At 49.1% G+C, this 15,496-nt stretch overlaps 1 protein-coding gene across 3 annotated transcripts in view; it reads right to left on the reverse strand.

Annotated features, from left to right (window-relative positions):
• The window catches only part of LOC125957590 (neurabin-1), a 52,987-nt gene extending 37,892 nt beyond the window's left edge, over positions 1-15,095 (reverse strand). Inside the window, exons 1-2 of one of the 3 annotated variants that reach the window (XM_049690389.1) lie at positions 15,047-15,095; positions 14,232-14,416 (exon numbers count right to left, since the gene is read on the reverse strand). The gene's annotated coding sequence lies outside the window, so the exon portion shown is untranslated. Of the gene's footprint in view, positions 1-14,231; positions 14,760-14,947 lie in introns of those variants that run through there. The other 2 variants (XM_049690390.1, XM_049690388.1) reach the window with 2 other exon arrangements.
• Positions 15,096-15,496: the final 401 nt, after the last annotated feature.

Genomic DNA, 15,496 nt, shown 5'->3' on the forward strand with positions numbered 1-15,496 from the left:
CTGGAGCCTCTGCCTCTAGTGCCGTGCCATACCGTTATCATTTTAGTTCGTTACTGCGCCAAACTGACAACCCAGGGTTCCGGGTCCAGGTCCGGACCACGGTGCCACCCCATGAGGGTGCTCGTTATCGTAAATTTGCAGGCATCGCTGGGCTCGTTATCGAGGGCGATCCGGGACCGAGCGATGGGCAAACGATGACAGCCTGTATCCAGGCCATTAAGAGCAAAAACACTGGGCAAAAACAAATTTGATGAACACTAGTACTGCGTGGGCGGGGTGCATAGTATAAAGTGGAAGCCGGAAAGACGGTCTTAGAGGAGAGAGTGAAGTAGCAAGAAGAATGGAGAGAGGAGAGTAATTATAATTAAATCTTTACAAAATCACTGCAGCACATCAAACAGTGACAGTCTCTAGTAAATTTAATGTAAGCAAAGTAGTGTCAGGCTGCAAAATGATGAAACAGTTGCGCGTTCGACAAAATACTTTAAAACATACATGCTTCACTGCTCATTATGCTGCTCAGCCCCGTTATGCTACCAGAAGACTTTGTCGGGTGGGGCATCCGTAAAGAAATCAAAATTTGCTCACTAAGCACGTCACGGCCCGGCCGCGGTACGTTGACATATTGTCACGCGCATTTTCATTTGCAAACAACCATAAGAGCGAGTTTATGCTTGAAGGTAGCATGTTTGCGGGCCATACGCCGCTACATGCGCCAACGGCCATTTTGGGGTGTTTGCAAATTTACCGTCGAAACGAACGAAATCAAATTGATCGTACAAGGTTCAGCTGAAGCAGCGAAAGATTGGTGGCCCACTGTTTGCACAAGCGCGTTTGCACTGGTAGCATAAAGAGGCAACATAACGCAGCCTCTCGCTCTCTTCACACATAATTGTTGGTTGGCTCTCGCAACATTTCAGCATTTCCCCGTTGGAAGAAGTTTACCTTTGCCTGGTGGTACTTTAGCACTTGAGAGCCTCTCGTTTGGCATAATCGACCGGCGTTAGCAGTAACGTCAAAACAAAGCACAATGATACTTTGCAGCAAGCAGAGACTTTCACATCATGAGTCGCGTAGCACGACCTCAACATTCCATTTCTAAAGATGTGTAGAGTGCTTAAAATGTACTTTGAAAATTGAAAATATATGTTTCTTCCTTAGCTTCTTAATACCTTTATCTCCACTTCAATTACTAGACGTATGCTAGATCATATAGTGTAAAAGGAAATCACACATACCAATGTACCTTTTTGCAGTCACATTGTATCATCTAAGAGATCCATCCTCGCAACTATTGACCAACCAACAAAGGCAAATCAATTAAACAAATCCCTCATCGTAGCCACTCAGCAGCTCCGGCAGCGTGACTTTTCCTCTAATGGCACACAGATCGGCGCGAAACACAAGCCCAAGCTTGGCAATAAAATGATATTGCACTTCCTCACTTCAATCACCACCTATCTGACGCTCTAGCATCTGATGATGGCTTTCTTTCGTACCGCGTGAAAGTTTTCACGCCCAAAAGATACACGTCGACGTCATCGTCTTCGCCGTGGCCTCTGCGCCTCAGGGGCCATTTGTTGGGTTCGCCAGGGCTAGAAAGCATCGTGCCGGCCGGCCTGTAGAGTGTTGCGCTAATCAGCTAACCTATTCCTGAAGCAACCGTCCAACCGGCCTCTTCCCAAAAGCAACGCGGATTGTGGCACGAAACGGAAATGGAGTTTCCCTTCTTCACTGAGTGCGAGAGTAGAGAGTGGTTTGGTGCGGTTAGTCCCACAAAAGGGCGTCCGGATTTGTTGATGCTGGCTGGCTGGCTGGTTGGTTCCAATACCAACAACAAAGCTATTAATAAGCGAGCTAAAAATATCATCTCGAGTGTCACACGCCATTCTACCACCACGTCACAACTGAAGCAGCAGCAACAACACCAGGCGGGCACGGCAGCAAAGAAACGCTCCTGCGCTGCGGCGTGTGCCAAATGGAAATCGGATCGGAAGCAACCGGAAGCAGTCCTCCGTATGATGGACAGCGCTCTTCTCACTCTCGCCCTTGCTGCGAGCGAGTTATTTATTTATCGTGAACAGCAGAATGAACAGCAGAGAAAGTTCCATCTGACACGAAACCACCTTGACTTTGAAGTTCCTTTTCCGGGGATATTCCGGGAAAAGGAATATCATCAACTTCCACTGCTCGTCCCTTTGAAACAGGATACTCCCTTCGATCGAGGGGGTGGTTAAAGGATCGAGGAGAAGAAAACTCGTGGCGGCGAAGGTGGTGAAGATTAAAAACGTCTTCCACGCCTGGCCCGGCGGCCATAGCAACGCTGCAAGTAAATGGATTCCTTCTTTTCAGCAGTTGGAGCAAATGTTTTCTGCGAAAAACTGTCGGAAAGCCAGGCGGTGCGCTGACGCTGATATAAAAGGTTTTCCTCCTGCAAACCTTCCGACCCCGACGTTGACAAACCAGGCAACGCATGGGCCTGTGGGCAAATATTTGATCAAAAATCAATACCGAAAGCAGCGAGCCCGATTTCTATGGATTCCAGAATCGATCCAATCCGATAATCCCTAGACTCCGGTCCCGTGGTAACTCGGTTCGCCCGTTGTGCGAAGGCAGCGTCGGAAAGTGTTGCTGGAAATTAGATTTCTATCGAGGTAAACTAGGCGGATACACACCGGCAGGCAGCACACGGTTGACTTCATAAATCATTCAATCAACGAACCGTCGTGTTTTGGAAGGCCGGTTGATTTGAATCCACACTCTGCAATGGCGGAGGTCAGTTAGGCTTACGAAGGGGTCACTTTGAACCACGGACTGTTCGGTGGCGGCTTACGTGACGATAGCCAAGACGACGAGAGGAGCGATTGAAAGCAGGAACTCAAAAGCAAGTAGCTAAGATAAAACCAAATTCCCAAATTGTTATTCTAATCATGCCGCGTGCATGGTCGTAAGCGCACGTTGGCCAGCGGCATTTTCTCACGAACCAAAGGAATGGGTGAGAGACCAGCCCGTGGGACAAGATGTCCCTTGCAAAAGCCGACGATCGACTGTAAGTGCGCGAATCATGTGTCGTCGACAACGGGTGCCATACTGAGACACCGACCGACCGACCGACCGAACAACCGACAGGTTGATGTGGTTGGTTGTTGGATGGGCACTTCAAAAGTCATTTTCCGGTACTTGGCCTTCCATACTCTACCCTGCGCCATCACCGGAAACCGATGTTGACGGGCATGTTAAGCAGGTGATCCTCAAGTAACGTACACTCTCGCTTCTTTTTACTCGCTCTTCTGCTTATAGCAAAGGTAAAATGGTTTGCTAAAAACGTCGTAAAGTTCGTCTTAAAGGCATGGAGGGGCATTACGAGAGACACTTTTGTTGCAGATACTTTCCATTCCAGTACCGTCGCTTACATGCCTTTGCTGACTTATTACTCCAATACCACACCTGGAACACCTGTCCGACAGCAAAGCGGAGAAATTGAAGACAAATTAAGGAGAATACGACTCCACAGCACATCCATTGCATGGAGGAGATGCATCTCCATCAAGGCGGTCGAGCACGTGTCAGCATAACCACTGACACCGTGGGCGATATGAACAGCACAAGAGCACTTACACGATGATGATGCTGTTGCTGACACGGCCGTAAATCGTCCGGAACATGTCCATGCTGCCATGCAGCAGCAGCAGCAGTGTTGAAAACTGTCCTCCAATTTTGGTCGTCTAAAATTAAGGACATAAATAGTTGGACGATCTCTGACGGGAAACCTAGTGGGAATACATGAGAAGCTCTTGTATCTGGTCCCGATGAAACCGAATTTTCAATTCCAGTCACCATCACCACTACAGAATACATTCGAGATTCCTTACATTCGACCGAGTTGACGTCCCCGAATCGATGCTGATCACCAAACCATTAACGGAAGAGGCATGTACCGCACGTGCTGGTCAATGGAGCAAAGAATGTACGGCTTTTAAAAATAAATTCATTGCCTCGCATTCCTCGCCGCCGCCGCCCCCTAGGGACCCCCGCATAACAAGATTGTTGGCATTGTTTCACCCATTGTTTCATTCAGCGGTGAAACTCTCGCTGACAAGCATTTTTGATTTCACTTTTTGCCTTCGCCTCACGGCATTGTGGCGTTGAGAGTCCCAATTTGTTCGACTAACTAGACGGCCGCTGGATTTGGACGCAAGGAGTGATCGGAAGAAAGTGTCGTTAGGTGACGGTCGCCGATCGTTTGATTCCTCCAGAAAGGCGTGACACAGTTGCATGCACATGCAGTCGGATGTGATGGCCGTACTCATTAACCTGGTGACAGCCGCCCCGGCGGGAGAAGGAAATGGACCAGGAGGAAGTGAACTGCTTCCCAATTCGCCGACAAACAGCAGCAGCAGCAGCAGCAGCAGCAGCAGCAGCAGCAGCAGCAGCAGCTGACGGAGATTAGGCACCGTTAAATGGTTAATAAGGCTGTGGTTGATGGGATCATGGGCTCGGGTTACTGCAACTCCTACCTTCACTCGCTCACGAAGTAATCGGAAATGACTTCCGATAGGCGATACTCTACTACGTCTGCACTTCCTCTGCTGCCGTTCCAACGGGGTTTGGTCCCACGGGCCAAGTAAATGAACCAATTTTTGATTGATTTTGCTGCGCACCAGTGACGACGAAGACGAGGTTAGGCATGATCGGTACGCGATAAGTAGCCCCATTTCCCAGCGCCAGTGTCGGTCTCAGACGCCGGCCCTAGTACCGGGCCGCACACGGTGCCAACCACCTTATTCAACCCTTCCATCAAGATCGGGAAATCGGGTTCTCCGCTGGTCCCCGCTGCTGCTGCTGCTGCTGCTGCTGCCGCTGCTGCCGCTTTTCGAGGCGAACCCGTGCCAGGGGCTTCGACATAAATTGCCAATTCCGGCGACGCAGCTGTGTTTACCGTCACTAAACAACTGCCTCTTGTTGCGCGCGTCTTGCCGCTGCTGCTGTCGGCATCGGAAGGCCGTAATTTTGAGCTTGCTCAGGTCGGTGGGAAACACAGAAGGAACCCTGGGAGGGGGTCTGGGTTGCCATTTTTTGGTTTGGAACAGCCCCTCCCCCCTTTCGCGCATCCGCATTGATGCAGATTGTTTCGTTAGAATAACAACTCCCTTTCGGTTACATAGCATCGGGACGCCCATTATAGCGCCACCCACATATTCTGGAGGATGGGTCGCACTTCTAATTTCCTCAAATTAACTATTCAACCTCTAGCGCGTAACCTCTCTCCATAAATCTTCCATACCATTCCCCAATTTTGGGACAAAAGGAAACGCATTACTCTTTTTGGTTGTTGGGGCGACCGATCGGACGTCACGAAACCGAGAGTCCCTTCAAGGTCGAACCGCTCCCCGCTATGCGGCACGGATTTGCGTACGCAGGTCGACCGACCGTGTGCCGCATCGAAACCGAAAAGGCGTAGGCCACGGAAAGCTCAAATTTGAAACCTCTCGGGTGTGTGCGTGAACCACGCGAGCCACCCTCGATTGGCGTTGGCGCTTAATTATGATTTATTTTCATTGGATAATTTATTTATTTTCTCACCACCGCCCGCGGAATGAGGTGTATCGCACCCCCACCAAGTCAAGTCCGTCAGTCAGTCAAGCCGGCGACAGCATCAGGCGTTTTTTGGGGGGGTGCGATTGTTGATTCTTTTATGCCTCTTCTTCACATCATAAACTAATGCCTCACTCCAGGCGCCAGAGAAATGAAATGGAATGCTTTTTATTTGCACGAAAATCATGCCAACATATCATCAAAAGTGTGCGGAATAAAGAAACATCACTGCAGGCTCGCTTCGCTTGCAGATCTCGTGCTTTCACTGCCTTTCTTTCGCTATTGTTTTTGGGCTGCCTGGCCCGAGGAAAACGCGATTTAATTGGAAAATCATTTTCATTGCTCGTATCTTTGTCAATGGCTGCGGTTCCACTTTAATCGCGCCGCGAACTCGTAGCAAAAAAACCTTCGGAACTAGAACAGTGGATCAGCTATACTAATCAACAGTAACTTTGTAAGTCATCATTGATGTATATTCGTTGTAGTAATAATACGATGGACAAAAGTTCAGAAAATAATTCTGTGTAAGATGAAACTGACAATTTCTGGTGCGATGTGCGGGGAATCAATATTTGTTTAAACTTCTCCTTCAAAACATCCAATGCTTTGCTTTTGAAACATAATACGAACCGCCGCTCTCAAACACTACTGCCACATTACGTAGCGATGACCAAGACCCGCATAAGCCATGATGATGAAAGGCGACAAATCACCCGAGAATCGTTAGTGCTGTCGCATCGGATTTCAATCTTATCTCTGACCGGAACGCGACCGACGCGACCGATGCTTCTTGGCCAACCCACAGTGACAGTGACTTCTTGTGGAAGGGAAAAAAAAGAAAACAAAAATAAAATGGAGCCAGACGGTGGCGACGGCACTTTCCATCACCAAACAGACTGGCCTAAGTCCCCTCTCGGTGTCAACGTTCGCTCTAATCGGTCGCTCTCGTCCGGCGCCGGCCTCTAGCGGTACCGCTATGTGTCGAGCATGGACCTTCCTAATCGATCACAATCAGTTGTATGTGGGGCGCGCGCATCATAGAGCTGACATACATAGCAATAGCGTAGGTTTTCGATAGGCAGATCAGAGCAGAGGTCTTCGACCAACGCGCCAACGAACCTTGTTCCCACCGTCGTTGTCGTCGTCGTCGTCGTCGTCGATGCATCGAAAGCTGCCAGACGAATGCAAATGAGCTGATAAAAGAATGTTTATTCCCTTCGGAGCGTAACAGTCGCAACGGTTTTACAACACGAACTTGAGCCGCGCGCGCGGTGCACAAACTACAGGCAGGTGACTGACTCTGGGTTTGGCACCGACACCCGCACTCGGCTGCACGTGATCGCCGGCAGCCTGGTGGTAGACCATATTCTTGGCCATTCTCTCTTCCACCGGGAGGTCTTCTCCTTCGTTGCACTCTTCTTGCAAAGACAAGTTCATATCCGACGTCTTGCGTCGGCTGGGCAGCTGATGAGGGGATGAATTATTTTCATCGCTGCACTTTTGCAATGCAAATGCAACGCGGCATCGGCAGCAGCAGCACCCAGACGAATCGCAGTCTGGGGCGTGTGACGCGGAGCATTGTGCAGAGCAGTCCGGGTGCCAGGACAAGGAGTGCCCCTCCTCGGGGGTTGATTACATCGCCGACCAACCGAACGAGCGCATTTGAATGCGCCACCCAGCACATTGATTTAGTAAACAAAGATTTGCATTAACTACGAAATGTCTCTCTCTCTCTGTTTTGCACAGTTTTATGCAATAAAAGTTATGAGGAAAAAAGGCTTTATGTTCATGCCCCGATCACGATGGAATTGTCATCTGACGATGAGAATGACGGAAATGCATTATTCATGCGCGCAATACTTTGTAGGTAAATGAACAAAAGACATAAAGTCAATTGAGTAAGTCGCTGTCAGAGTAAGTGTGTGTGAGAGAGAGAGCGAGTTAATCCAATCTGCAAGCGAAGCTGATGCTGAACTGCTTCCAGACCATCATGAACAGCAAAAAAACAGTACTTTACTTAAAGCCATTAAATCAATATTTAACGAAAAAGGTTTTCCTGTGAATCAAGATCAACAAACGAAGGGCGGTCGCGCTGCCACTCGGCAAAACAAATTGCACGGACACGGAACGCACGCTTCAATGCCAGTGCAACATAAATCCAACAAACGCGTAGTGCGCGCTGCTACATGCAACTGTACTTCCGATGCACTCGATGTTGGATGCGCTTTCGCGCGACTGGAGAAAGAATGCCGAGCGATCGAAACCGCTAACCCGAACAGCAATATTATTGTGTCAGCAGGAGCAGCAGCAACTGTTGCACGATTCTCTGTACGCTTCACACTACGATCACAACAACCGCACATCACACGGTGCGTGGTTAATTGAAGAATTCGTCCGTAATTACACAGCCGCCAAAGCGAATGCAATCCACGATGCACCACCGATCGGGTACCGGTTGGCCTGTTCTTGTAGTTGCACCTTGATGTTCGCAGGCGTGCAAGGCTGCTGCCAGGTTGGATAGATAGCAATGCGGTGGCTGCTGCTTGCATTCGAACCGATTTCAGCTCCGATTCTATGCGTTACGCATCAACCATTTAGCCATGGCGCAAAACACCGTTAGCGTGTGAGAGCGGAGCGGCGCTCTGCTTGCGATCGATTAAGGTCGGAAGCGAATTCAATTAGAGCGAACCCCAGGCCACGGCTCATCATAGCCCGTTGAGTGCCGCCTGTGCGAAGGAATACTCCAAGGAGCAACACATTGTCGAGCTGTTGAGATAAAGGCGAAAGAGACCAAACACAACACAAACAACTGGGACTGCAGCGAATGTAAGCCATAAGATCCATAAGATAACACATCCTCAGAAGATTCGCTTTGCATACGACACACACGGGCAGGAAGGCAAATAAACACATTCGCATCAGCCTCTTCAAAAACGGTACAATCATCGTGGTGGATGGTGATGTCCCGTCCGAAAGGCTGTCCGCTTGACCCAATCTGGAGCGATCCGCTTCGGTTGCGTGAAAGGTTTCGCGCTCGCGCGTATGCTGAACTCTCTGGTCGACACTCGCTGCCGACCGGCCGACGACGATACGGGGCGATGACCAGCGATTAAGCTGCGATCGCCCGGCTGGGGTCAATCAACGGAACGGAACGGAACGGAACCAAAAGCCAAGAGCAGCCGAAAGAAGCCAAAGCCTGCCGCCGCAGGAAGGAAGAGCAAAACAAAGGCAACAACCGAATCATAAAGTGACTTTCTGTGTGTGCGAGTGCGAACCACACGTCACCGTGGCCGGCCGTCGAACGAAAAACCAGTTTTCGGGCGATCCATTCCAGACCGATGGCCGATAAGTTGTGAAGATGGGGCAAATGAGACCTGCTCCAGCCTTTCTTGCCTTTCTGGTGGTAGGAAGGAAGGAAGGCTTGGAACTAGGCACACGGTTCGCGTGGCACACCAAGATGAAACCACAGGACTTCTTGCCGATCCCACGCGGATCGCCTTCAGACGCAGGTCTACGGTCTGCCAGATTTGCCTGATCACCTTCTTCTTCACCACCTGCGTACGTCATGCTGCGGAGATTTGAGATTTGTGAACCTTAGGAGTTTGCAGCAAATGATTGGTCAATTAGTGACACCGCAAGGCAAGAAGGCAAGGTTCGTGTTCCGGGCCATAATTCCTAGACCGGAGAGACATAGGACCAAGCTCATTAGCTGTGAAAGTGATCGAATTCTATAAAGGGTATGTGTGGGGTTGATATCGAGTGTAGTTTATGATCGACTTTTCACTTAAAGCATTGGACATTCATAGCTGGAATTTACTGCGAATGGAGTGGATTTCTTAATTGATGATAGTCATCCGTTTGCTGCCTTTGGCACGCGGCCATCGCCCTTACGATTATGCAAATCCAGTCCAGAGTTCGCCCCAATGATCCAGCTCCAAGTAAGGCCAAGAGTAAGCCACGGCAGCGGCACGCCAAAAAGTCATCCTTCTCACTGTAAAGTCTATACATTCTTGGGATTATACACTTCCCAGCCCAGACTACCTCGGGAGGCATTTAAATTTTCAAAACAAATTTCAAAAGTTGAGAACCCAGGCTTCAGGGGGGGGGGGACCTTGAGACGGTACACCGCACATTGGCGACCGTCCCTGGTGTGCGACAAGAAAAATGAGAATCGCAGACACATTATGGCCAAAAAGGTGACGCAAAACTCGCCACTTCGCCACCTTGCCAGTCTGCATATTGAAAAGTTAACAAAAAAAAAACCAGAAAAGATAAATCACCTCAATTTGTCCACTTTGGTTACCAGCCATCCTCCCCTAGCTCCCCACAAGCCCCCACATACCCGGTGGAAGTGTGTTCAAGACCATGTTCCAAGCCCACGACCTGACCTGGCAGAAATCAAAGTAACGAAAACCACCACCTAAACCACATGGAAGCTGTCGACCGACCACGACCAGTGGACAGAGTGCTGTGGGGAGCCGCACAAAACGCCATGTCACACACAGGTTAACCTCGACCGCGGAGGAGCCATCTATGGGACACCGTGCGCAGACCAGCAAAGGTAGACCAACTTTTAGTGTCCGTTAAGTTTGTTCTGCTTGATTGATATGTTGTTTTTGGCGAGTGGATGACACAGCGAGAGAGAGAGAAAGATAGGTAGATAAACTAACACCACCGTTTTTACTAGAAAGAGTGGCAAGTATCATGCAGGATCATTGCCTTGACACATTGCTTATCCTCTGAGACCTCAGACCTCAGACATAATCCTTTGTGTAGCCCTCTCAGTGAGCACACGGGCTCTGAACTCGCGCATTCGCGCTCTAGTTAATGCCACCCTTGCACTGCCAACCAAAGTAGAGAAATTTTTGGATTAAATTCCCCCCCAAGGCCCTGGTGCATCTGACCATCATGTCTGGGTCTTCGCTTCGCTTCCACCCAAGCGCCCTTTTTATGGGTGAACATTAAAGCGGCGACCGTGTAGCGACGGTCGTTCCAAACTTTCCTTTCGCTCACACAAGCAATGGCTCTGGGGCCGAGTTTTTGATTTATTGGACCTGCATGCATGCCCCGATCGACTTTAAACGCATCGAGGCCTATCTCTGAACTGGTTTTATTCCGGACTTTTATCAACAACAGCAACCGTGCCCACTGAGGACTATTCGGCATGATTGCGCTCGTTAGTGTAATAAGATGCTGGTTTACGACCATCGGTGACATTCGAGTGTTCCCGTGGATTCCTGGGAGTTGTAAAATTCAAATTCAAAGAACCTCTAGCGATTCGCCCAAGATGCAACCATTGTACGCGCGCTGCTTTCGCTTTCATCAGTGAAGCAGCACCGACCGGCACCAACAATAAGTCCATCGAGACCACCGAAAATGAAAACATTAAATCCGGAACAATGGCAACTGGGCACGCAATACGGTGGAGGTACAAGGAAAATTTTGGATTTTGGAAGTCAGCAGCCAAGTCACCCCAGTGTGCTGCCGTTGATATCATGCCGAACACACCATCGCATCGATGGGCAATCGTCCACAAAACCCCCGCCTACCACCGGCTCCCCTCGGGCACTCCTTTTTCGCGTTTGGAAACACTTTCTCCTGCGGTGCTCCGCCTCGTCTCCGGCGAAAGAAAGTCCGTACGCTCCGTTCGCTTCTCTACGCAATCGATGTATTGTGTTTTGGTTTTTAGGCCCGCGGATTTCGTTGGCCCCAAAAACCATGCACACGGGTGCGCGGTAGCAGCGAGGGAGTGAGAAGGGGAGAAACAGGATTTTGCGCCGCCAGAACAGGCGTCGGGAATAACGGAACTGGTGGACTGGAGAAGAAGAGCAAAAGGACTGAAGACTGGAGCACCGAACCCTGTGATAGCGGAATGTTGTGAATGCATTTTCCGGTTTGCTTACGACCGGACAAGCGTACGATCTGTGATCCTCTTCTTCTTCCTCTTCTTCCTCTGTGCGTGGAGATCCGCTTCAAAGAGCGATTCCCCCCATGAGCTGGTGGAGCGGTTGAGGCCGTTTCTTAGCGCACCCTTTGTGCTAGCAGCAGCAGTGTACAGTTCTTGAACGAAGTGTTAAGTGAAATTAATATTTCTTGAGTGATTGCTTCGTCGGCCGTCGGAGAAGTCGTCATGCGTCGCTGCTCGACTACAACTGGTGCCGATTGTTGTTGCAGGAACGAGGAGTGAGCTGCTACACTGGACGCGGTCATGCCAAACCGATGCTTACCGTTAACCGCCCGTTCCGACTGGAGTAACCACGCACGGCAAGCACCTCAACTATGACCTCGACGCTGTAGTAGCGAGTTGACAGTAATGCAAACAGCAGACTCTGCCCCAAAGTAGCATAGAAGGTTCCATATTCCGTACTGGTACCCAACGAGTTCCCCAAAGGTATTGATCTTTCCAAAAATGGAATCCAGTGCGTGTCTAGGCCTTAAGTTTCTCGTTACAAATGGCACATTGCGCCCAGATTAAAACCGGTCAATCATCAACAGTTCATCGTTCGATTGTACGTGTAGCACCAAACATAGGAATTAACCTAGTCGATGCTTAGGACGTTCGATTTGTCTAGCGCTTCGAGCCGGGCGTCCACAGCACGACCTGCTGTGTACTGTCGCTGTTGTCCGCTAATCCGCTTAGAAGTTCTCGCTCGTTCTCGCCTTCAGCGTTTTCTAACGCTGCCTTATACCGGTTCCTGGAGGTTAATGAAACGGAAGCGAAGCGATATCAAGGGAACGGCGGCTAAGCTGCTCAATATTGACATTTCGCTGGCGATTGGCCAGGCATGATTCAGTTGCCAGCGACTCCGCAGGGGCAAAGGGGGAAGGTAAACATATCAAATGGATCCTTTTACAGGTTCAAAACGGGGAGATTATCAGCTGGAGTCTTTTGACTTTTCAGCTTATTCCAGGCCAACCGAAAGAAGACTTAACTGGGAATCTGATGCGGCAAAGCTGACATGGTTCGCCTTGACTCGGGCATGAACCAAAAGGGGTAAACACTCATTTAGACCCCATAGCTCTCGTCACTAACCTTGTTTTATGCTAATCCAAAGACATGCATCGATCTCAATGGGATCGATTGTGGCCACGTGTCCAGAGAACCGTTTCGTCCACTACACCTGGCATGCCCTGCAGTGGAACTGAGCAGAGTGTTCAGGTCGCCGGGTTCGTGACGGAATGTGCCATGGGACACAGCCACCACAGCCACAAACCATAACACCTCACAGCATACAATCTAAAGGACATCGACGTCAGTAATTACCGCCCTGTAAACCCTCAAGGTGAGTTACTCTCTCCACTCACCCTGGACCTCCACAACCCTCCTGTTGTCCTGGGGACTGGTTGCGCTAAACGGTTGCTACGAAGGTGGTGGTCCACAATCATAAAGTGGCTTCAACGGTACGACAGGGCAAGGCCACCTAGGATACACCTGAGCCGGGGTGGGCTCGATATGGCTTCTCGTTCCCGAGGTGTTTTGCCATTGCTACTGGCGAGGAGCCGGTCCGCCTTATTTTTGCACAACAAAGGTAGCGTTTGTGAGGCATTAAAACACATATTTTATGCTGTACAGGGTGTGGTAGTGTTAGCGCCAGCAGAACGATTAAAAATTAAGACAAACAACATAAATTAGTGCCAGAGTGAAGGCGAATGTGGAGCATTTCTCCATTCCTACTTTTTGGGTCAAATGGAAACCAAAGACTCTGCTTACTTGCTTACTCATTTACTTAACATTTATTACTTCAGTTAAAAACTTACGTTTCTGATCACGAAATAAACGATGCTCTATTTCTTTTCAAGATATATTTTCAGAAGGAACGGCAAGAAAAATGATAAATTTAACAACCAAACCAGGGCTTGTTGTATTTCACGTCTTTCAAGCTAAAAGTGGCACAGGATTACTGCGATAACCTTTCAGACTATTTCATATTGCCAGGCAACATAGGCCTGCTTTTGTATTTTACCTCAAATATTACAGTAATAATTCAAGGGATAAGAAAATGTTTGAAATTTACAAAAGCACTGGTAGTTAAACCGCCATTAACTGCTTCTTCCGGTGTGAAAAATCGCATTCAGCCTTCCACCCATTCGCCCTCATTTTCCAACCAGCATCCAGCACGAGCGAGCAGCACAAGATGGAGAATCTCCGTAGGTGCGGTGATTGCACCGCATGCGCCGAGACCAAATTCCGGCATCCTGAACGAAAAAGGATCCGTAGCCGGGACGACGAGATCCTTCCTTTCTCCACCTCCATCAACCGCTCAGCTTCAAGAGGCCGGCGGCGGCTGGTGCCGAGAGGTCTCCGATCGAGCCCACACACGCCGGGTTGATGAAGTGAACCAGCATCTTTTGAATTAATATCCCACCCCTCTCCCCTTGCACCCCTATCATACCGATCGCATGACAACCAGGGGGGTTCCACCCCGAAAAGGACGAACGCGCGCTCCACATCCCGAGCGCTGGGGAAGGGGGGGGGGGGGGGGGGGGTGCGGCACGCGCGTGTGTAGTGGTTTTCATCTGGGTGTGTCAGTGTATCTTTGGGTGTGTCTGGGTGTCTGCTACAGAGGGTCCGCCCTTTAAATTTTCCCCAGATCGCACCCTAGCCGAACAGAACGGAGATAAGGTTTTCCAATTACCGCAAGAATCGCGCCGATCTTTCCACCGCTGGCCTCCGCTTGCTTTGATGGAGATGGATTGTTTCACTTCAAAGACACAAACACACACACACAACACTTGCACGCACGCCAAAAGGATTTTCCTTTTCCGGTTCAGCCAATTTTCATCATTTTCTCTTCCCTTTTCAACACTCTTTCGGCATCACCTTGGAATATACAAAACATTTAATCAACCGGAGGCACACACACACATCAACCCATACGTATCAGGCGAACGAGATGAAACAATCACTTTTGCTGCTTTATTTTAACCCTGCTCTAGCACTGGGCGTAGTGGGAAATCTGAATTTTCCTCGAGAACCATTCCACGGAACACGAGAAAGGGTATCCGGGGAAATCGTCCTTCCAGGACACACCGAAAAGGATTCGAGAAGCCGCGGGGACCAAGATCGCGTTGTTTTCGTTCTAGACTCACACACTCTCAGACCGCGTAAGAACAACGCGGCAGCATCACCTATACACTCCGAAATGGTTCTTGCGCAAAAAAAAATCTTAACAAGCTGCACCTCACGAGCACGGCACGAGAAAAGGATACTGTAAATATGCTAAAACTATTTAAAGGGATTCATATACGCACACACCACGTACACGGGAGTCGCACGGATTCAAATGCTGGCTTTATTTTTCACGATATCCTTGCGGAAACATGCACTTTTGGGGAAAACATATTTTCTTACAGAGACCAACCGTCCACCAAACATATTTTCACATATTATTTTTCAACACATGTTTTCTATATATATATTATACTAATTTTTTTAAACATATTTTCTTACAGAGACCAACCGTCCACTTAAAAACACGAACCTTTCTGGACTCACACACTGGACACTTTTTATGAATTAAACACGGACTCTCGCAAGAAAGAGATCGAGAGTGTACTCTTGATTTGGTTGGTACACACACACACACTCGCTAACATAAACTTGAGTGGGTTAGTGAAGGCGTGCATTGTGCTGTTGTAGAGCCTTAGTTGAAGCTGGGTTTAAATTAAGGGCGTAAGAAGAATACTAGATCCAACAGCCAATTTATCAGTCGATTATTATTTTGTTAAAATTGGACAATACCTCTGAGGCAATCTGCGTGATTTTTACAAAACAAAATTATCAAACCGACGAATAAAATACGATGTTTTCGATCCCGTTTCGGCTTGGATCAAGTATTGCGTTTATGAAAGCAGATTGAGAGATCATGTTTCACGGCAGCATTCAAACTGGACGATAACC

The sequence above is a fragment of the Anopheles darlingi genome, chromosome 3 (assembly GCF_943734745.1).
Source record: "Anopheles darlingi chromosome 3, idAnoDarlMG_H_01, whole genome shotgun sequence".
In the NCBI taxonomy this organism is placed as follows: domain Eukaryota; kingdom Metazoa; phylum Arthropoda; class Insecta; order Diptera; family Culicidae; genus Anopheles; species Anopheles darlingi.